The sequence below is a fragment of the Oncorhynchus mykiss genome, chromosome 27, assembly GCF_057628025.1.
Source record: "Oncorhynchus mykiss isolate SJ-2025 chromosome 27, ASM5762802v1, whole genome shotgun sequence".
Lineage (NCBI taxonomy): Eukaryota > Metazoa > Chordata > Actinopteri > Salmoniformes > Salmonidae > Oncorhynchus > Oncorhynchus mykiss.
Genome location: NC_143048.1, coordinates 50,225,096 through 50,246,379, shown reverse-complemented (window position 1 = coordinate 50,246,379; position 21,284 = coordinate 50,225,096). Strand labels below are relative to the sequence as shown.

The window sequence follows — 21,284 nt, the reverse complement described above, 5'->3', positions numbered from 1 at the left end:
TTCCCTTCCTCTACCATCCCAGTCTCAGGTACAGGCTTCCCTTCCTCTACCATCCCAGTCTCAGGTACAGCCTTCCCTTCCTCTACCATCCCAGTCTCAGGTACAGACTTCCCTTCCTCTACCATCCCAGTCTCAGGTACAGGCTTCCCTTCCTCTACCCTCCCAGTCTCAAGTACAGGCTTCCCTTCCTCTATCCTACCAGTCTCAGGTACAGGCTTCCCTTCCTCTACACTCCCAGTCTCAGGTACAGGCTTCCCTTCCTATACCCTCCCAGTCTCAGGTACAGGCTTCCCTTCCTCTACCATCCCAGTCTCAGGTACAGGCTTCCCTTCCTCTACCATCCCAGTCTCGGGTACAGGCTTCCCTTCCTCTACCCTCCCAGGTACAGGCTTCCCTTCCTCTACCATCCCAGTCTCAGGTACAGGCTTCCCTTCCTCTACCCTGCCAGTCTCAGGTACAGGCTTCCCTTCCTCTTCCCTCCCAGTCTCAGGTACAGGCTTCCCTTCCTCTACCCTCCCAGTCTCAGGTTCAGGCTTCCCTTCCTCTACCATCCCAGTCTCAGGTACAGGCTTCCCTTCCTCTACCCTCACAGTCTCAGGTACAGGCTTCCCTTCCTCTACCCTCCCAGTCTCGGGTACAGGATTCCCTTCCTCTATCCTCTCAGTCTCAGGTACAGGCTTCCCTTCCTCTACACTCCCAGTCTCAGGTACAGGCTTCCCTCCCTCTACCCTCCCAGTCTCAGGTACAGGCTTCCCTTCCTCTACCCTCCCAGGTACAGGCTCCCCTTCCTCTACCCTCCCAATTTCAGGTACAGGCTTCCCTTCCTCTACCTTCCCAGTCTCATGTACAGGCTTCCCTTCCTCTACCATCCCAGTCTCAGGTACAGGCTTCCCTTCCTCTACCCTCCCAGGTACAGGCTTTCCTTCCTCTACCCTCCCAATTTCAGGTACAGGCTTCCCTTCCTCTACCATCCCAGTCTCAGGTACAGGCTTCCCTTCCTCTACCATCCCAGTCTCAGGTACAGGCTTCCCTTCCTCTACCCTCCCAGTCTCAGGTACAGGCTTCCCTTCCTCTACCATCCCAGTCTCAGGTACAGGCTTCCCTTCCTCTATCCTCCCAGTCTCAGGTACAGGCTTCCCTTCCTCTACCCTCCCAGTCTCAGGTACAGGCTTCCCTTCCTCTACCATCCCAGTCTCAGGTACAGGCTTCCCTTCCTCTACCATCCCAGTCTCAGGTACAGGCTTCCCTTCCTCTACCCTCCCAGGTACAGGCTTCTCTTCCTCTACCATCCCAGTCTCAGGTACAGGCTTCCCTTCCTCTACCATCCCAGTCTCAGGTACAGGCTTCCCTTCCTCTACCCGCCCAGTGTCAGGTACAGGCTTCCCTTCCTCTACCCTCCCATTCTCAGGTACCGGCTTCCCTTCCTCTACCATCCCAGTCTCAGGTACAGGCTTCCTTTCCTCTACCCTCCCAGGTACAGGCTTCCCTTCCTCTACCATCCCAGTCTCAGGTACATGCTTCCCTTCCTCTACCATCCCAGTCTCGGGTACAGGCTTCCCTTCCTCTACCCTCCCAGGTACAGGCTTCCCTTCCTCTACCATCCCAGTCTCAGGTACAGGCTTCCCTTCCTCTACCCTGCCAGTCTCAGGTACAGGCTTCCCTTCCTCTTCCCTCCCAGTCTCAGGTACAGGCTTCCCTTCCTCTACCCTCCCATTCTCAGGTACCGGCTTCGCTTCCTCTATCCTCCCAGTCTCAGGTACAGGCTTCCCTTCCTCTACCATCCCAGTCTCAGGTACAGGCTTCCCTTCCTCTACCCTCCCAGGTACAGGCTTCCCTTCCTCTACCCTCCCAGTCTCAGGTACAGGCTTCCCTTCCTCTACGATCCCAGTCTCTGGTACAGGCTTCCCTTCCTCTACCATCGCAGTTTCAGGTACAGGCTTCCCTTCCTCTACCATCCCAGTCTCAGGTACAGGCTTCCCTTCCTCTACCATCCCAGTCTCAGGTACAGCCTTCCCTTCCTCTACCATCCCAGTCTCAGGTACAGACTTCCCTTCCTCTACCATCCCAGTCTCAGGTACAGGCTTCCCTTCCTCTACCCTCCCAGTCTCAAGTACAGGCTTCCCTTCCTCTATCCTACCAGTCTCAGGTACAGGCTTCCCTTCCTCTACACTCCCAGTCTCAGGTACAGGCTTCCCTTCCTATACCCTCCCAGTCTCAGGTACAGGCTTCCCTTCCTCTACCATCCCAGTCTCAGGTACAGGCTTCCCTTCCTCTACCATCCCAGTCTCGGGTACAGGCTTCCCTTCCTCTACCCTCCCAGGTACAGGCTTCCCTTCCTCTACCATCCCAGTCTCAGGTACAGGCTTCCCTTCCTCTACCCTGCCAGTCTCAGGTACAGGCTTCCCTTCCTCTTCCCTCCCAGTCTCAGGTACAGGCTTCCCTTCCTCTACCCTCCCAGTCTCAGGTTCAGGCTTCCCTTCCTCTACCATCCCAGTCTCAGGTACAGGCTTCCCTTCCTCTACCCTCACAGTCTCAGGTACAGGCTTCCCTTCCTCTACCCTCCCAGTCTCGGGTACAGGATTCCCTTCCTCTATCCTCTCAGTCTCAGGTACAGGCTTCCCTTCCTCTACACTCCCAGTCTCAGGTACAGGCTTCCCTCCCTCTACCCTCCCAGTCTCAGGTACAGGCTTCCCTTCCTCTACCCTCCCAGGTACAGGCTCCCCTTCCTCTACCCTCCCAATTTCAGGTACAGGCTTCCCTTCCTCTACCTTCCCAGTCTCATGTACAGGCTTCCCTTCCTCTACCATCCCAGTCTCAGGTACAGGCTTCCCTTCCTCTACCCTCCCAGGTACAGGCTTTCCTTCCTCTACCCTCCCAATTTCAGGTACAGGCTTCCCTTCCTCTACCATCCCAGTCTCAGGTACAGGCTTCCCTTCCTCTACCATCCCAGTCTCAGGTACAGGCTTCCCTTCCTCTACCCTCCCAGTCTCAGGTACAGGCTTCCCTTCCTCTACCATCCCAGTCTCAGGTACAGGCTTCCCTTCCTCTATCCTCCCAGTCTCAGGTACAGGCTTCCCTTCCTCTACCCTCCCAGTCTCAGGTACAGGCTTCCCTTCCTCTACCATCCCAGTCTCAGGTACAGGCTTCCCTTCCTCTACCATCCCAGTCTCAGGTACAGGCTTCCCTTCCTCTACCCTCCCAGGTACAGGCTTCTCTTCCTCTACCATCCCAGTCTCAGGTACAGGCTTCCCTTCCTCTACCATCCCAGTCTCAGGTACAGGCTTCCCTTCCTCTACCCGCCCAGTGTCAGGTACAGGCTTCCCTTCCTCTACCCTCCCATTCTCAGGTACCGGCTTCCCTTCCTCTACCATCCCAGTCTCAGGTACAGGCTTCCTTTCCTCTACCCTCCCAGGTACAGGCTTCCCTTCCTCTACCATCCCAGTCTCAGGTACATGCTTCCCTTCCTCTACCATCCCAGTCTCGGGTACAGGCTTCCCTTCCTCTACCCTCCCAGGTACAGGCTTCCCTTCCTCTACCATCCCAGTCTCAGGTACAGGCTTCCCTTCCTCTACCCTGCCAGTCTCAGGTACAGGCTTCCCTTCCTCTTCCCTCCCAGTCTCAGGTACAGGCTTCCCTTCCTCTACCCTCCCATTCTCAGGTACCGGCTTCGCTTCCTCTATCCTCCCAGTCTCAGGTACAGGCTTCCCTTCCTCTACCATCCCAGTCTCAGGTTCAGGCTTCCCTTCCTCTACCCTCCCAGGTACAGGCTTCCCTTCCTCTACCATCCCAGTCTCAGGTACAGGCTTCCCTTCCTCTACCATCCCAGTCTCGGGTACAGGCTTCCCTTCCTCTACCCTCCCAGGTACAGGCTTCCCTTCCTCTACCATCCCAGTCTCAGGTACAGGCTTCCCTTCCTCTACCATCCCAGTCTCAGGTACAGGCTTCCCTTCCTCTACCCTCACAGTCTCAGGTACAGGCTTCCCTTCCTCTACCCTCCCAGTCTCGGGTACAGGATTCCCTTCCTCTATCCTCTCAGTCTCAGGTACAGGCTTCCCTTCCTCTACACTCCCAGTCTCAGGTACAGGCTTCCCTCCCTCTACCCTCCCAGTCTCAGGTACAGGCTTCCCTTCCTCTACCCTCCCAGGTACAGGCTCCCCTTCCTCTACCCTCCCAATTTCAGGTACAGGCTTCCCTTCCTCTACCTTCCCATTCTCATGTACAGGCTTCCCTTCCTCTACCATCCCAGTCTCAGGTACAGGCTTCCCTTCCTCTACCCTCCCAGGTACAGGCTTTCCTTCCTCTACCCTCCCAATTTCAGGTACAGGCTTCCCTTCCTCTACCATCCCAGTCTCAGGTACAGGCTTCCCTTCCTCTACCATCCCAGTCTCAGGTACAGGCTTCCCTTCCTCTACCCTCCCAGTCTCAGGTACAGGCTTCCCTTCCTCTACCATCCCAGTCTCAGGTACAGGCTTCCCTTCCTCTATCCTCCCAGTCTCAGGTACAGGCTTCCCTTCCTCTACCCTCCCAGTCTCAGGTACAGGCTTCCCTTCCTCTACCATCCCAGTCTCAGGTACAGGCTTCCCTTCCTCTACCATCCCAGTCTCAGGTACAGGCTTCCCTTCCTCTACCCTCCCAGGTACAGGCTTCTCTTCCTCTACCATCCCAGTCTCAGGTACAGGCTTCCCTTCCTCTACCATCCCAGTCTCAGGTACAGGCTTCCCTTCCTCTACCCGCCCAGTGTCAGGTACAGGCTTCCCTTCCTCTACCCTCCCATTCTCAGGTACCGGCTTCCCTTCCTCTACCATCCCAGTCTCAGGTACAGGCTTCCTTTCCTCTACCCTCCCAGGTACAGGCTTCCCTTCCTCTACCATCCCAGTCTCAGGTACATGCTTCCCTTCCTCTACCATCCCAGTCTCGGGTACAGGCTTCCCTTCCTCTACCCTCCCAGGTACAGGCTTCCCTTCCTCTACCATCCCAGTCTCAGGTACAGGCTTCCCTTCCTCTACCCTGCCAGTCTCAGGTACAGGCTTCCCTTCCTCTTCCCTCCCAGTCTCAGGTACAGGCTTCCCTTCCTCTACCCTCCCATTCTCAGGTACCGGCTTCGCTTCCTCTATCCTCCCAGTCTCAGGTACAGGCTTCCCTTCCTCTACCATCCCAGTCTCAGGTTCAGGCTTCCCTTCCTCTACCCTCCCAGGTACAGGCTTCCCTTCCTCTACCATCCCAGTCTCAGGTACAGGCTTCCCTTCCTCTACCATCCCAGTCTCGGGTACAGGCTTCCCTTCCTCTACCCTCCCAGGTACAGGCTTCCCTTCCTCTACCATCCCAGTCTCAGGTACAGGCTTCCCTTCCTCTACCCTGCCAGTCTCAGGTACAGGCTTCCCTTCCTCTTCCCTCCCAGTCTCAGGTATAGGCTTCCCTTCCTCTACCCTCCCATTCTCAGGTACCGGCTTCGCTTCCTCTACCATCCCAGTCTCAGGTACAGGCTTCCCTTCCTCTACCCGCCCAGTCTCAGGTACAGGATTCCCTTCCTCTATCCTCTCAGTCTCAGGTACAGGCTTCCCTTCCTCTACACTCCCAGTCTCAGGTACAGGCTTCCCTCCCTCTACCCTCCCAGGTACAGGCTCCCCTTCCTCTACCCTCCCAATTTCAGGTACAGGCTTCCCTTCCTCTACCATCCCAGTCTCGGGTACAGGCTTCCCTTCCTCTACCATCCCAGTCTCAGGTACAGGCTTCCCTTCCTCTACCATCCCAGTCTCAGGTTCAGGCTTCCCTTCCTCTACCCTCCCAGGTACAGGCTTCCCTTCCTCTACCCTCCCAGTCTCAGGTACAGGCTTCCCTTCCTCTACGATCCCAGTCTCTGGTACAGGCTTCCCTTCCTCTACCATCCCAGTTTCAGGTACAGGCTTCCCTTCCTCTACCATCCCAGTCTCAGGTACAGGCTTCCCTTCCTCTATCCTCCCAGTCTCAGGTACAGGCTTCCCTTCCTCTGTCCTCCCAGTCTCAGGTACAGGCTTCCCTTCCTCTACCCTCCCAGTCTCAGGTTCAGGCTTCCCTTCCTCTACCATCCCAGTCTCAGGTACAAGCTTCCCATCCTCTACCATCACAGTCTCAGGTACAGGCTTCTCTTCCTCTACCATCCCAGCCTCAGGTACAGGCTTCCCTTCCTCTACCATCCCAGTCTCAGGTACAGGCTTCCCTTCTTCTACCATCCCAGTCTCAGGTACAGGCTTCCCTTCCTCTACCCTGCCAGTCTCAGGTACAGGCTTCCCTTCCTCTTCCCTCCCAGTCTCAGGTACAGGCTTCCCTTCCTCTACCCTCCCATTCTCAGGTACCGGCTTCGCTTCCTCTATCCTCCCAGTCTCAGGTACAGGCTTCCCTTCCTCTACCATCCCAGTCTCAGGTTCAGGCTTCCCTTCCTCTACCCTCCCAGGTACAGGCTTCCCTTCCTCTACCATCCCAGTCTCAGGTACAGGCTTCCCTTCCTCTACCATCCCAGTCTCAGGTACAGGCTTCCCTTCCTCTACCATCCCAGTCTCAGGTACAGGCTTCCCTTCCTCTACCATCCCAGTCTCGGGTACAGGCTTCCCTTCCTCTACCCTCCCAGGTTCAGGCTTCCCTTCCTCTACCATCCCAGTCTCAGGTACAGGCTTCCCTTCCTCTACCCTGCCAGTCTCAGGTACAGGCTTCCCTTCCTCTTCCCTCCCAGTCTCAGGTACAGGCTTCCCTTCCTCTACCCTCCCATTCTCAGGTACCGGCTTCGCTTCCTCTATCCTCCCAGTCTCAGGTACAGGCTTCCCTTCCTCTACCATCCCAGTCTCAGGTTCAGGCTTCCCTTCCTCTACCCTCCCAGGTACAGGCTTCCCTTCTTCTACCATCCCAGTCTCAGGTACAGGCTTCCCTTCCTCTACCATCCCAGTCTCGGGTACAGGCTTCCCTTCCTCTACCCTCCCAGGTACAGGCTTCCCTTCCTCTACCATCCCAGTCTCAGGTACAGGCTTCCCTTCCTCTACCCTGCCAGTCTCAGGTACAGGCTTCCCTTCCTCTTCCCTCCCAGTCTCAGGTACAGGCTTCCCTTCCTCTACCCTCCCATTCTCAGGTACCGGCTTCGCTTCCTCTACCATCCCAGTCTCAGGTACAGGCTTCCCTTCCTCTACCCGCCCAGTCTCAGGTACAGGATTCCCTTCCTCTATCCTCTCAGTCTCAGGTACAGGCTTCCCTTCCTCTACACTCCCAGTCTCAGGTACAGGCTTCCCTCCCTCTACCCTCCCAGTCTCAGGTACAGGCTTCCCTTCCTCTACCCTCCCAGGTACAGGCTCCCCTTCCTCTACCCTCCCAATTTCAGGTACAGGCTTCCCTTCCTCTACCTTCCCAGTCTCATGTACAGGCTTCCCTTCCTCTACCATCCCAGTCTCAGGTACAGGCTTCCCTTCCTCTACCCTCCCAGGTACAGGCTTTCCTTCCTCTACCCTCCCAATTTCAGGTACAGGCTTCCCTTCCTCTACCATCCCAGTCTCAGGTACAGGCTTCCCTTCCTCTACCATCCCAGTCTCAGGTACAGGCTTCCCTTCCTCTACCCTGCCAGTCTCAGGTACAGGCTTCCCTTCCTCTTCCCTCCCAGTCTCAGGTACAGGCTTCCCTTCCTCTACCCTCCCATTCTCAGGTACCGGCTTCGCTTCCTCTATCCTCCCAGTCTCAGGTACAGGCTTCCCTTCCTCTACCATCCCAGTCTCAGGTTCAGGCTTCCCTTCCTCTACCCTCCCAGGTACAGGCTTCCCTTCCTCTACCATCCCAGTCTCAGGTACAGGCTTCCCTTCCTCTACCATCCCAGTCTCAGGTACAGGCTTCCCTTCCTCTACCATCCCAGTCTCAGGTACAGGCTTCCCTTCCTCTACCATCCCAGTCTCGGGTACAGGCTTCCCTTCCTCTACCCTCCCAGGTTCAGGCTTCCCTTCCTCTACCATCCCAGTCTCAGGTACAGGCTTCCCTTCCTCTACCCTGCCAGTCTCAGGTACAGGCTTCCCTTCCTCTTCCCTCCCAGTCTCAGGTACAGGCTTCCCTTCCTCTACCCTCCCATTCTCAGGTACCGGCTTCGCTTCCTCTATCCTCCCAGTCTCAGGTACAGGCTTCCCTTCCTCTACCATCCCAGTCTCAGGTTCAGGCTTCCCTTCCTCTACCCTCCCAGGTACAGGCTTCCCTTCTTCTACCATCCCAGTCTCAGGTACAGGCTTCCCTTCCTCTACCATCCCAGTCTCGGGTACAGGCTTCCCTTCCTCTACCCTCCCAGGTACAGGCTTCCCTTCCTCTACCATCCCAGTCTCAGGTACAGGCTTCCCTTCCTCTACCCTGCCAGTCTCAGGTACAGGCTTCCCTTCCTCTTCCCTCCCAGTCTCAGGTACAGGCTTCCCTTCCTCTACCCTCCCATTCTCAGGTACCGGCTTCGCTTCCTCTACCATCCCAGTCTCAGGTACAGGCTTCCCTTCCTCTACCCGCCCAGTCTCAGGTACAGGATTCCCTTCCTCTATCCTCTCAGTCTCAGGTACAGGCTTCCCTTCCTCTACACTCCCAGTCTCAGGTACAGGCTTCCCTCCCTCTACCCTCCCAGTCTCAGGTACAGGCTTCCCTTCCTCTACCCTCCCAGGTACAGGCTCCCCTTCCTCTACCCTCCCAATTTCAGGTACAGGCTTCCCTTCCTCTACCTTCCCAGTCTCATGTACAGGCTTCCCTTCCTCTACCATCCCAGTCTCAGGTACAGGCTTCCCTTCCTCTACCCTCCCAGGTACAGGCTTTCCTTCCTCTACCCTCCCAATTTCAGGTACAGGCTTCCCTTCCTCTACCATCCCAGTCTCAGGTACAGGCTTCCCTTCCTCTACCATCCCAGTCTCAGGTACAGGCTTCCCTTCCTCTACCCTCCCAGTCTCAGGTACAGGCTTCCCTTCCTCTACCATCCCAGTCTCAGGTACAGGCTTCCCTTCCTCTATCCTCCCAGTCTCAGGTACAGGCTTCCCTTCCTCTACCCTCCCAGTCTTAGGTACAGGCTTCCCTTCCTCTACCATCCCAGTCTCAGGTACAGGCTTCCCTTCCTCTACCATCCCAGTCTCAGGTACAGGCTTCCCTTCCTCTACCCTCCCAGGTACAGGCTTCTCTTCCTCTACCATCCCAGTCTCAGGTACAGGCTTCCCTTCCTCTACCATCCCAGTCTCAGGTACAGGCTTCCCTTCCTCTACCCGCCCAGTGTCAGGTACAGGCTTCCCTTCCTCTACCCTCCCATTCTCAGGTACCGGCTTCCCTTCCTCTACCATCCCAGTCTCAGGTACAGGCTTCCTTTCCTCTACCGTCCCAGGTACAGGCTTCCCTTCCTCTACCCTCCCAGTCTCAGGTACAGGCTTCCCTTCCTCTACCATCCCAGTCTCAGGTACAGGCTTCCCTTCCTCTATCCTCCCAGTCTCAGGTACAGGCTTCCCTTCCTCTACCCTCCCAGTCTTAGGTACAGGCTTCCCTTCCTCTACCATCCCAGTCTCAGGTACAGGCTTCCCTTCCTCTACCATCCCAGTCTCAGGTACAGGCTTCCCTTCCTCTACCCTCCCAGGTACAGGCTTCTCTTCCTCTACCATCCCAGTCTCAGGTACAGGCTTCCCTTCCTCTACCATCCCAGTCTCAGGTACAGGCTTCCCTTCCTCTACCCGCCCAGTGTCAGGTACAGGCTTCCCTTCCTCTACCCTCCCATTCTCAGGTACCGGCTTCCCTTCCTCTACCATCCCAGTCTCAGGTACAGGCTTCCTTTCCTCTACCGTCCCAGGTACAGGCTTCCCTTCCTCTACCATCCCAGTCTCAGGTACAGGCTTCCCTTCCTCTACCATCCCAGTCTCGGGTACAGGTTTCCCTTCCTCTACCCTCCCAGGTACAGGCTTCCCTTCCTCTACCATCCCAGTCTCAGGTACAGGCTTCTCTTCCTCTACCCTGCCAGTCTCAGGTACAGGCTTCCCTTCCTCTTCCCTCCCAGTCTCAGGTACAGGCTTCCCTTCCTCTACCCTCCCATTCTCAGGTACCGGCTTCGCTTCCTCTATCCTCCCAGTCTCAGGTACAGGCTTCCCTTCCTCTACCATCCCAGTCTCAGGTTCAGGCTTCCCTTCCTCTACCCTCCCAGGTACAGGCTTCCCTTCCTCTACCCTCCCAGTCTCAGGTACAGGCTTCCCTTCCTCTACGATCCCAGTCTCTGGTACAGGCTTCCCTTCCTCTACCATCCCAGTTTCAGGTACAGGCTTCCCTTCCTCTACCATCCCAGTCTCAGGTACAGGCTTCCCTTCCTCTATCCTCCCAGTCTCAGGTACAGGCTTCCCTTCCTCTGTCCTCCCAGTCTCAGGTACAGGCTTCCCTTCCTCTACCCTCCCAGTCTCAGGTTCAGGCTTCCCTTCCTCTACCATCCCAGTCTCAGGTACAGGCTTCCCGTCCTCTACCATCACAGTCTCAGGTACAGGCTTCTCTTCCTCTACCATCCCAGTCTCAGGTACAGGCTTCCCTTCCTCTACCATCCCAGTCTCAGGTACAGGCTTCCCTTCCTCTACCATCCCAGTCTCAGGTACAGGCTTCCCTTCCTCTACCATCCCAGTCTCAGGTACAGGCTTCCCTTCCTCTACCCTCCCAGTCTCAGGTACAGGCTTCCCTTCCTCTACCCTCCCAGTCTCAGGTACAGGCTTCCCTTCCTCTACCCTCACAGTCTCAGGTACAGGCTTCCCTTCCTCTACCCTCCCAGTCTCAGGTACAGGCTTCCCTTCCTCTACCATCCCAGTCTCGGGTACAGGCTTCCCTTCCTCTACCCTCCCAGGTACAGGCTTCCCTTCCTCTACCCTCCCAGTCTCAGGTACAGGCTTCCCTTCCTCTCCCCTCCCAGTGTCAGGTACAGGCTTCCCTTCCTCTACCATCCCAGTCTCAGGTACAGGCTTCCCTTCCTCTACCATCCCAGTCTCAGGTACAGGCTTCCCTTCCTCTATCCTCCCAGTCTCAGGTACAGGCTTCCCTTCCTCTGTCCTTCCTCTACCCTCCCAGTCTCAGGTTCAGGCTTCCCTTCCTCTACCATCCCAGTCTCAGGTACAGGCTTCCCTTCCTCTACCATCCCAGTCTCAGGTACAGACTTCCCTTCCTCTACCATCCCAGTCTCAGGTACAGGCTTCCCTTCCTCTACCATCCCAGTCTCAGGTACAGGCTTCCCTTCCTCTACCATCCCAGTCTCAGGTACAGGCTTCCCTTCCTCTACCCTCCCAGTCTCAGGTACAGGCTTCCCTTCCTCTACCCTCACAGTCTCAGGTACAGGCTTCCCTTCCTCTACCCTCCCAGTCTCAAGTACAGGCTTCCCTTCCTCTATCCTACCAGTCTCAGGTACAGGCTTCCCTTCCTCTACACTCCCAGTCTCAGGTACAGGCTTCCCTTCCTATACCCTCCCAGTCTCAGGTACAGGCTTCCCTTCCTCTACCATCCCAGTCTCAGGTACAGGTTTCCCTTCCTCAACCCTGCCAGGTACAGGCTTCCCTTCCTCTACCATCCCAGTCTCAGGTACAGGCTTCCCTTCCTCTACCCTCCCAGTCTCAGGTACAGGCTTCCCTTCCCCTACCATCCCAGTCTCAGGTACAGGCTTCCCTTCCTCTACCCTCCCATTCTCAGGTACAGGCTTCCCTTCCTCTACCCTCCCAGTCTCAGGTACAGGCTTCCCTTCCTCTACCCTCACAGTCTCAGGTACAGGCTTCCCTTCCTCTACCCTCCCAGTCTCAGGTACAGGATTCCCTTCCTCTATCCTCTCAGTCTCAGGTACAGGCTTCCCTTCCTCTACACTCCCAGTCTCAGGTACAGGCTTCCCTTCCTCTACCCTCCCAGTCTCATGTACAGGCTTCCCTTCCTCTACCATCCCAGTCTCAGGTACAGGCTTCCCTTCCTCTACCCTCCCAGGTACAGGCTTCCCTTCCTCTACCCTCCCAATTTCAGGTACAGGCTTCCCTTCCTCTACCCTCCCAGTCTCATGTACAGGCTTCCCTTCCTCTACCCTCACAGTCTCAGGTACAGGCTTCCCTTCCTCTACCCTCCCAGTCTCAGGTACAGGATTCCCTTCCTCTATCCTCTCAGTCTCAGGTACAGGCTTCCCTTCCTCTACACTCCCAGTCTCAGGTACAGGCTTCCCTTCCTCTACCCTCCCAGTCTCATGTACAGGCTTCCCTTCCTCTACCATCCCAGTCTCAGGTACAGGCTTCCCTTCCTCTACCCTCCCAGGTACAGGCTTCCCTTCCTCTACCCTCCCAGTGTCAGGTACAGGCTTCCCTTCCTCTACCTTCCCAGTCTCATGTACAGGCTTCCCTTCCTCTACCATCCCAGTCTCAGGTACAGGCTTCCCTTCCTCTACCCTCCCAGGTACAGGCTTCCCTTCCTCTACCCTCCCAATTTCAGGTACAGGCTTCCCTTCCTCTACCATCCTAGTCTCAGGTACAGGCTTCCCTTCCTCTACCATCCCAGTCTCAGGTACAGGCTTCCCTTCCTCTACCCTCCCAGTCTCAGGTACAGGCTTCCCTTCCTCTACCATCCCAGTCTCAGGTACAGGCTTCCCTTCCTCTACCATCCCAGTCTCAGGTACAGGCTTCCCTTCCTCTACCCTTCCAGGTACAGGCTTCTCTTCCTCTACCATCCCAGTCTCAGGTACAGGCTTCCCTTCCTCTACCCTGCCAGTCTCAGGTACAGGCTTCCCTTCCTCTTCCCTCCCAGTCTCAGGTACAGGCTTCCCTTCCTCTACCCTCCCATTCTCAGGTACCGGCTTCGCTTCCTCTATCCTCCCAGTCTCAGGTACAGGCTTCCCTTCCTCTACCATCCCAGTCTCAGGTTCAGGCTTCCCTTCCTCTACCCTCCCAGGTACAGGCTTCCCTTCCTCTACCATCCCAGTCTCAGGTACAGGCTTCCCTTCCTCTACCATCCCAGTCTCGGGTACAGGCTTCCCTTCCTCTACCCTCCCAGGTACAGGCTTCCCTTCCTCTACCATCCCAGTCTCAGGTACAGGCTTCCCTTCCTCTACCCTGCCAGTCTCAGGTACAGGCTTCCCTTCCTCTTCCCTCCCAGTCTCAGGTACAGGCTTCCCTTCCTCTACCCTCCCATTCTCAGGTACCGGCTTCGCTTCCTCTACCATCCCAGTCTCAGGTACAGGCTTCCCTTCCTCTACCCGCCCAGTCTCAGGTACAGGATTCCCTTCCTCTATCCTCTCAGTCTCAGGTACAGGCTTCCCTTCCTCTACACTCCCAGTCTCAGGTACAGGCTTCCCTCCCTCTACCCTCCCAGGTACAGGCTCCCCTTCCTCTACCCTCCCAATTTCAGGTACAGGCTTCCCTTCCTCTACCATCCCAGTCTCGGGTACAGGCTTCCCTTCCTCTACCATCCCAGTCTCAGGTACAGGCTTCCCTTCCTCTACCATCCCAGTCTCAGGTTCAGGCTTCCCTTCCTCTACCCTCCCAGGTACAGGCTTCCCTTCCTCTACCCTCCCAGTCTCAGGTACAGGCTTCCCTTCCTCTACGATCCCAGTCTCTGGTACAGGCTTCCCTTCCTCTACCATCCCAGTTTCAGGTACAGGCTTCCCTTCCTCTACCATCCCAGTCTCAGGTACAGGCTTCCCTTCCTCTATCCTCCCAGTCTCAGGTACAGGCTTCCCTTCCTCTGTCCTCCCAGTCTCAGGTACAGGCTTCCCTTCCTCTACCCTCCCAGTCTCAGGTTCAGGCTTCCCTTCCTCTACCATCCCAGTCTCAGGTACAAGCTTCCCATCCTCTACCATCACAGTCTCAGGTACAGGCTTCTCTTCCTCTACCATCCCAGCCTCAGGTACAGGCTTCCCTTCCTCTACCATCCCAGTCTCAGGTACAGGCTTCCCTTCCTCTACCATCCCAGTCTCAGGTACAGGCTTCCCTTCCTCTACCCTGCCAGTCTCAGGTACAGGCTTCCCTTCCTCTTCCCTCCCAGTCTCAGGTACAGGCTTCCCTTCCTCTACCCTCCCATTCTCAGGTACCGGCTTCGCTTCCTCTATCCTCCCAGTCTCAGGTACAGGCTTCCCTTCCTCTACCATCCCAGTCTCAGGTTCAGGCTTCCCTTCCTCTACCCTCCCAGGTACAGGCTTCCCTTCCTCTACCATCCCAGTCTCAGGTACAGGCTTCCCTTCCTCTACCATCCCAGTCTCAGGTACAGGCTTCCCTTCCTCTACCATCCCAGTCTCAGGTACAGGCTTCCCTTCCTCTACCATCCCAGTCTCGGGTACAGGCTTCCCTTCCTCTACCCTCCCAGGTTCAGGCTTCCCTTCCTCTACCATCCCAGTCTCAGGTACAGGCTTCCCTTCCTCTACCCTGCCAGTCTCAGGTACAGGCTTCCCTTCCTCTTCCCTCCCAGTCTCAGGTACAGGCTTCCCTTCCTCTACCCTCCCATTCTCAGGTACCGGCTTCGCTTCCTCTATCCTCCCAGTCTCAGGTACAGGCTTCCCTTCCTCTACCATCCCAGTCTCAGGTTCAGGCTTCCCTTCCTCTACCCTCCCAGGTACAGGCTTCCCTTCCTCTACCATCCCAGTCTCAGGTACAGGCTTCCCTTCCTCTACCATCCCAGTCTCGGGTACAGGCTTCCCTTCCTCTACCCTCCCAGGTACAGGCTTCCCTTCCTCTACCATCCCAGTCTCAGGTACAGGCTTCCCTTCCTCTACCCTGCCAGTCTCAGGTACAGGCTTCCCTTCCTCTTCCCTCCCAGTCTCAGGTACAGGCTTCCCTTCCTCTACCCTCCCATTCTCAGGTACCGGCTTCGCTTCCTCTACCATCCCAGTCTCAGGTACATGCTTCCCTTCCTCTACCCGCCGAGTCTCAGGTACAGGATTCCCTTCCTCTATCCTCTCAGTCTCAGGTACAGGCTTCCCTTCCTCTACACTCCCAGTCTCAGGTACAGGCTTCCCTCCCTCTACCCTCCCAGTCTCAGGTACAGGCTTCCCTTCCTCTACCCTCCCAGGTACAGGCTCCCCTTCCTCTACCCTCCCAATTTCAGGTACAGGCTTCCCTTCCTCTACCTTCCCAGTCTCATGTACAGGCTTCCCTTCCTCTACCATCCCAGTCTCAGGTACAGGCTTCCCTTCCTCTACCCTCCCAGGTACAGGCTTTCCTTCCTCTACCCTCCCAATTTCAGGTACAGGCTTCCCTTCCTCTACCATCCCAGTCTCAGGTACAGGCTTCCCTTCCTCTACCATCCCAGTCTCAGGTACAGGCTTCCCTTCCTCTACCCTCCCAGTCTCAGGTACAGGCTTCCCTTCCTCTACCATCCCAGTCTCAGGTACAGGCTTCCCTTCCTCTATCCTCCCAGTCTCAGGTACAGGCTTCCCTTCCTCTACCCTCCCAGTCTCAGGTACAGGCTTCCCTTCCTCTACCATCCCAGTCTCAGGTACAGGCTTCCCTTCCTCTACCATCCCAGTCTCAGGTACATGCTTCCCTTCCTCTACCCTCCCAGGTACAGGCTTCTCTTCCTCTACCATCCCAGTCTCAGGTACAGGCTTCCCTTCCTCTACCATCCCAGTCTCAGGTACAGGCTTCCCTTCCTCTACCCGCCCAGTGTCAGGTACAGGCTTCCCTTCCTCTACCCTCCCATTCTCAGGTACCGGCTTCCCTTCCTCTACCATCCCAGTCTCAGGTACAGGCTTCCTTTCCTCTACCGTCCCAGGTACAGGCTTCCCTTCCTCTACCATCCCAGTCTCAGGTACAGGCTTCCCTTCCTCTACCATCCCAGTCTCGGGTACAGGTTTCCCTTCCTCTACCCTCCCAGGTACAGGCTTCCCTTCCTCTACCATCCCAGTCTCAGGTACAGGCTTCCCTTCCTCTACCCTCCCAGTCTCAGGTACAGGCTTCCCTTCCTCTTCCCTCCCAGTCTCAGGTACAGGCTTCCCTTCCTCTACCCTCCCATTCTCAGGTACCGGCTTCGCTTCCTCTATCCTCCCAGTCTCAGGTACAGGCTTCCCTTCCTCTACCATCCCAGTCTCAGGTTCAGGCTTCCCTTCCTCTACCCTCCCAGGTACAGGCTTCCCTTCCTCTACCCTCCCAGTCTCAGGTACAGGCTTCCCTTCCTCTACGATCCCAGTCTCTGGTACAGGCTTCCCTTCCTCTACCATCCCAGTTTCAGGTACAGGCTTCCCTTCCTCTACCATCCCAGTCTCAGGTACAGGCTTCCCTTCCTCTATCCTCCCAGTCTCAGGTACAGGCTTCCCTTCCTCTGTCCTCCCAGTCTCAGGTACAGGCTTCCCTTCCTCTACCCTCCCAGTCTCAGGTTCAGGCTTCCCTTCCTCTACCATCCCAGTCTCAGGTACAGGCTTCCCGTCCTCTACCATCACAGTCTCAGGTACAGGCTTCTCTTCCTCTACCATCCCAGTCTCAGGTACAGGCTTCCCTTCCTCTACCATCCCAGTCTCAGGTACAGGCTTCCCTTCCTCTACCATCCCAGTCTCAGGTACAGGCTTCCCTTCCTCTACCATCCCAGTCTCAGGTACAGGCTTCCCTTCCTCTACCCTCCCAGTCTCAGGTACAGGCTTCCCTTCCTCTACCCTCCCAGTCTCAGGTACAGGCTTCCCTTCCTCTACCCTCACAGTCTCAGGTACAGGCTTCCCTTCCTCTACCCTCCCAGTCTCAGGTACAGGCTTCCCTTCCTCTACCATCCCAGTCTCGGGTACAGGCTTCCCTTCCTCTACCCTCCCAGGTACAGGCTTCCCTTCCTCTACCCTCCCAGTCTCAGGTACAGGCTTCCCTTCCTCTACCATCCCAGTCTCGGGTACAGGCTTCCCTTCCTCTACCCTCCCAGGTACAGGCTTCCCTTCCTCTACCCTCCCAGTCTCAGGTACAGGCTTCCCTTCCTCTCCCCTCCCAGTGTCAGGTACAGGCTTCCCTTCCTCTACCATCCCAGTCTCAGGTACAGGCTTCCCTTCCTCTACCATCCCAGTCTCAGGTACAGGCTTCCCTTCCTCTATCCTCCCAGTCTCAGGTACAGGCTTCCCTTCCTCTGTCCTTCCTCTACCCTCCCAGTCTCAGGTTCAGGCTTCCCTTCCTCTACCATCCCAGTCTCAGGTACAGGCTTCCCTTCCTCTACCATCCCAGTCTCAGGTACAGACTTCCCTTCCTCTACCATCCCAGTCTCAGGTACAGGCTTCCCTTCCTCTACCATCCCAGTCTCAGGTACAGGCTTCCCTTCCTCTACCATCCCAGTCTCAGGTACAGGCTTCCCTTCCTCTACCCTCCCAGTCTCAGGTACAGGCTTCCCTTCCTCTACCCTCACAGTCTCAGGTACAGGCTTCCCTTCCTCTACCCTCCCAGTCTCAAGTACAGGCTTCCCTTCCTCTATCCTACCAGTCTCAGGTACAGGCTTCCCTTGCTCTACACTCCCAGTCTCAGGTACAGGCTTCCCTTCCTATACCCTCCCAGTCTCAGGTACAGGCTTCCCTTCCTCTACCATCCCAGTCTCAGGTACAGGTTTCCCTTCCTCAACCCTGCCAGGTACAGGCTTCCCTTCCTCTACCATCCCAGTCTCAGGTACAGGCTTCCCTTCCTCTACCATCCCAGTCTCAGGTACAGGCTTCCCTTCCTCTACCATCCCAGTCTCAGGTACAGACTTCCCTTCCTCTACCATCCCAGTCTCAGGTACAGGCTTCCCTTCCTCTACCATCCCAGTCTCAGGTACAGGCTTCCCTTCCTCTACCATCCCAGTCTCAGGTACAGGCTTCCCTTCCTCTACCCTCCCAGTCTCAGGTACAGGCTTCCCTTCCTCTACCCTCACAGTCTCTGGTACAGGCTTCCCTTCCTCTACCCTCCCAGTCTCAAGTACAGGCTTCCCTTCCTCTATCCTACCAGTCTCAGGTACAGGCTTCCCTTCCTCTACACTCCCAGTCTCAGGTACAGGCTTCCCTTCCTATACCCTCCCAGTCTCAGGTACAGGCTTCCCTTCCTCTACCATCCCAGTCTCAGGTACAGGTTTCCCTTCCTCAACCCTGCCAGGTACAGGCTTCCCTTCCTCTACCATCCCAGTCTCAGGTACAGGCTTCCCTTCCTCTACCATCCCAGTCTCAGGTACAGGCTTCCCTTCCTCTACCATCCCAGTCTCAGGTACAGACTTCCCTTCCTCTACCATCCCAGTCTCAGGTACAGGCTTCCCTTCCTCTACCATCCCAGTCTCAGGTACAGGCTTCCCTTCCTCTACCATCCCAGTCTCAGGTACAGGCTTCCCTTCCTCTACCCTCCCAGTCTCAGGTACAGGCTTCCCTTCCTCTACCCTCACAGTCTCAGGTACAGGCTTCCCTTCCTCTACCCTCCCAGTCTCAAGTACAGGCTTCCCTTCCTCTATCCTACCAGTCTCAGGTACAGGCTTCCCTTCCTCTACACTCCCAGTCTCAGGTACAGGCTTCCCTTCCTATACCCTCCCAGTCTCAGGTACAGGCTTCCCTTCCTCTACCATCCCAGTCTCAGGTACAGGTTTCCCTTCCTCAACCCTGCCAGGTACAGGCTTCCCTTCCTCTACCATCCCAGTCTCAGGTACAGGCTTCCCTTCCTCTACCCTCCCAGTCTCAGGTACAGGCTTCCCTTCCCCTACCATCCCAGTCTCAGGTACAGGCTTCCCTTCCTCTACCCTCCCATTCTCAGGTACAGGCTTCCCTTCCCCTACCATCCCAGTCTCAGGTACAGGCTTCCCTTCCTCTACCCTCCCATTCTCAGGTACAGGCTTCCCTTCCTCTACCCTCCCAGTCTCAGGTACAGGCTTCCCTTCCTCTACCCTCACAGTCTCAGGTACAGGCTTCCCTTCCTCTACCCTCCCAGTCTCAGGTACAGGATTCCCTTCCTCTATCCTCTCAGTCTCAGGTACAGGCTTCCCTTCCTCTACACTCCCAGTCTCAGGTACAGGCTTCCCTTCCTCTACCCTCCCAGTCTCATGTACAGGCTTCCCTTCCTCTACCATCCCAGTCTCAGGTACAGGCTTCCCTTCCTCTACCCTCCCAGGTACAGGCTTCCCTTCCTCTACCCTCCCAATTTCAGGTACAGGCTTCCCTTCCTCTACCCTCCCAGTCTCATGTACAGGCTTCCCTTCCTCTACCCTCACAGTCTCAGGTACAGGCTTCCCTTCCTCTACCCTCCCAGTCTCAGGTACAGGATTCCCTTCCTCTATCCTCTCAGTCTCAGGTACAGGCTTCCCTTCCTCTACACTCCCAGTCTCAGGTACAGGCTTCCCTTCCTCTACCCTCCCAGTCTCATGTACAGGCTTCCCTTCCTCTACCATCCCAGTCTCAGGTACAGGCTTCCCTTCCTCTACCCTCCCAGGTACAGGCTTCCCTTCCTCTACCCTCCCAGTGTCAGGTACAGGCTTCCCTTCCTCTACCTTCCCAGTCTCATGTACAGGCTTCCCTTCCTCTACCATCCCAGTCTCAGGTACAGGCTTCCCTTCCTCTACCCTCCCAGGTACAGGCTTCCCTTCCTCTACCCTCCCAATTTCAGGTACAGGCTTCCCTTCCTCTACCATCCTAGTCTCAGGTACAGGCTTCCCTTCCTCTACCATCCCAGTCTCAGGTACAGGCTTCCCTTCCTCTACCCTCCCAGTCTCAGGTACAGGCTTCCCTTCCTCTGTCCTTCCTCTACCCTCTCAGGTTCAGGCTTCCCTTCCTCTACCATCCCAGTCTCAGGTACAGGCTTCCCTTCCTCTACCCTCACAGTCTCAGGTACAGGCTTCCCTTCCTCTACCCTCCCAGTCTCAGGTACAGGATTCCCTTCCTCTATCCTCTCAGTCTCAGGTACAGGCTTCCCTTCCTCTACACTCCCAGTCTCAGGTACAGGCTTCCCTTCCTCTACTCTCCCAGTCTCATGTACATGCTTCCCTTCCTCTACCATCCCAGTCTCAGGTACAGGCTTCCCTTCCTCTACCCTCCCAGGTACAGGCTTCCCTTCCTCTACCCTCCCAATTTCAGGTACAGGCTTCCCTTCCTCTACCCTCCCAGTCTCATGTACAGGCTTCCCTTCCTCTACCATCCCAGTCTCAGGTACAGGCTTCCCTTCCTCTACCCTCCCAGGTACAGGCTTCCCTTCCTCTACCCTCCCAATTTCAGGTACAGGCTTCCCTTCCTCTACCCTCCCAGTCTCATGTACAGGCTTCCCTTCCTCTACCCTCACAGTCTCAGGTACAGGCTTCCCTTCCTCTACCCTCCCAGTCTCAGGTACAGGATTCCCTTCCTCTATCCTCTCAGTCTCAGGTACAGGCTTCCCTTCCTCTACCCTCCCAATTTCAGGTACAGGCTTCCCTTCCTCTACCCTCCCAGTCTCATGTACAGGCTTCCCTTCCTCTACCCTCACAGTCTCAGGTACAGGCTTCCCTTCCTCTACCCTCCCAGTCTCAGGTACAGGATTCCCTTCCTCTATCCTCTCAGTCTCAGGTACAGGCTTCCCTTCCTCTACACTCCCAGTCTCAGGTACAGGCTTCCCTTCCTCTACCCTCCCAGTCTCATGTACAGGCTTCCCTTCCTCTACCATCCCAGTCTCAGGTACAGGCTTCCCTTCCTCTACCCTCCCAGGTACAGGCTTCCCTTCCTCTACCCTCCCAGTGTCAGGTACAGGCTTCCCTTCCTCTACCTTCCCAGTCTCATGTACAGGCTTCCCTTCCTCTACCATCCCAGTCTCAGGTACAGGTACAGGCTTCCCTTCCTCTACCCTCCCAGGTACAGGCTTCCCTTCCTCTACCCTCCCAGTCTCAGGTACAGGCTTCCCTTCCTCTACCATCCCAGTCTCAGGTACAGGCTTCCCTTCCTCTACACTCCCAGTCTCAGGTGCATGAATACAGACAGGCACATTGCAGCATTGCACAAATCACCGTCCAACCCAAATAACTACTCATTATGTGACCAAGATTAGCGATTTTGTATCTGGCCTTGCTCAAACTGATCCCCTCAAACACTCTGGCAAGCTCTCAGGTAGGATGTCAGGTACCCTCCTAATCTCTGTCTCAGGTAGGATTTCAGGTACCCTCCTAATCTCAGTCTCAGGCAGGCTGTCAGGTACCCTCCTAATCCCAGTCTCAGGTGGGCTGGTTGGTACCTTCCTAATCTCAGTCTCAGGTGGGCTGGTTGGTACCCTCCTAATCTCAGTCTCAGGCAGGCTGTCAGGTGCCCTCCTAATCGCTGTCTCAGGTAGGCTGGTTTGTACCCTCCTAATCTCAGTCTCAGGTATGTTGGTTTGTACCCTCCTAATCTCAGTCTCAGATAGGTTGGTTTGTACCCTCCTAATCTCAGT

The 21,284-nt window shown here is 56.2% G+C and overlaps 1 protein-coding gene across 1 annotated transcript in view; it reads left to right on the top strand.

Annotated features, from left to right (window-relative positions):
- cep126 (centrosomal protein 126) overlaps positions 1–21,284 on the top strand; it is a 227,185-nt gene that overhangs the window by 196,693 nt on the left and 9,208 nt on the right. The gene's annotated exons all lie outside the window — the stretch shown is intronic.